Raw genomic sequence first — 950 nt, 5'->3', positions numbered from 1 at the left:
ACTAGGAGATGGCAAGAACTGCAGATGGTAGAGTCAGAGTCAATACAGTGTGGGGCTGGAAGAGCACAGCATGTCATGCAGGATCAAATGAGCAGGAAAGTCGATGTTTCGGGTTTACACCCTTCATTAGGCTTGGTCCAGAAGGGTGTAAACCCAAAAAGTTGACTTTCCTGCTCCTCTGATGCTGCTTGACCTCTGTGTTCCTCTACTTCGACACTGTATCAATTGGAATTGGAGAAGCGCAGGGTTCTCAGACAGTAATGTGATCGAAAGAGGTTATAGAGCATAGAACTATGGGGTAGGTAATAGCTTAGTGGTATTAGTGCTCGCCTATTAATCCAGAGACCCAGGTAGTGTTCTCACGTCCTGGGTTTGAATCCTACCATGGCAAATGGTGAAATTTGCATTCAATAATAATCTGAAAATAAGAGTCTGATTATGACTATGAAACTATTGCTGATTGTCAGGAAAACCCCACCTGGTTCACTAATGTTTTGTAGGGAATGAAACCTGCTAGCCTTTGCTGGTCTGGCCTGCATGTGACTCCAGGCCAGCAGCAATGTGGTTGAAATGTAACTGAAAAATTAAGGATGAGCAATAAATGCCCACTAACTAATAACTGGCCAGTCCTACCCACGTCCCTGAATTTTTTTAAAAAAAACTGGCAAGACCTTGGAAGAAATTGAATGAATAGAAAAATTTAAAACTGAGACATTGCTGATCCCAGAACCAATATAGGTCTCCGAGAACAAGGGTCATAGAGTCGTAGAGTCATGGATGAAGAGATTTTATTTCAAATTTGGACACAGAGTAAATATGAAATAAGAGCAGAAGTGGACCATTCCACCTCACAAACCTGCTGTTCCATTCAATAAGTTCAGACCTGATCTGTTTATGTTTCAAATTCCATACTCCCAACTACCCAATAAGCTTTGATTCCCTTGCCTAAC

This window comes from Rhincodon typus, chromosome 13 (genome assembly GCF_021869965.1).
Source record: "Rhincodon typus isolate 14 chromosome 13, sRhiTyp1.1, whole genome shotgun sequence".
Classification (NCBI taxonomy): domain Eukaryota; kingdom Metazoa; phylum Chordata; class Chondrichthyes; order Orectolobiformes; family Rhincodontidae; genus Rhincodon; species Rhincodon typus.
The sequence above is the reverse complement of the archived record's forward strand: the minus strand, read 5'-3'. Positions refer to the sequence as shown.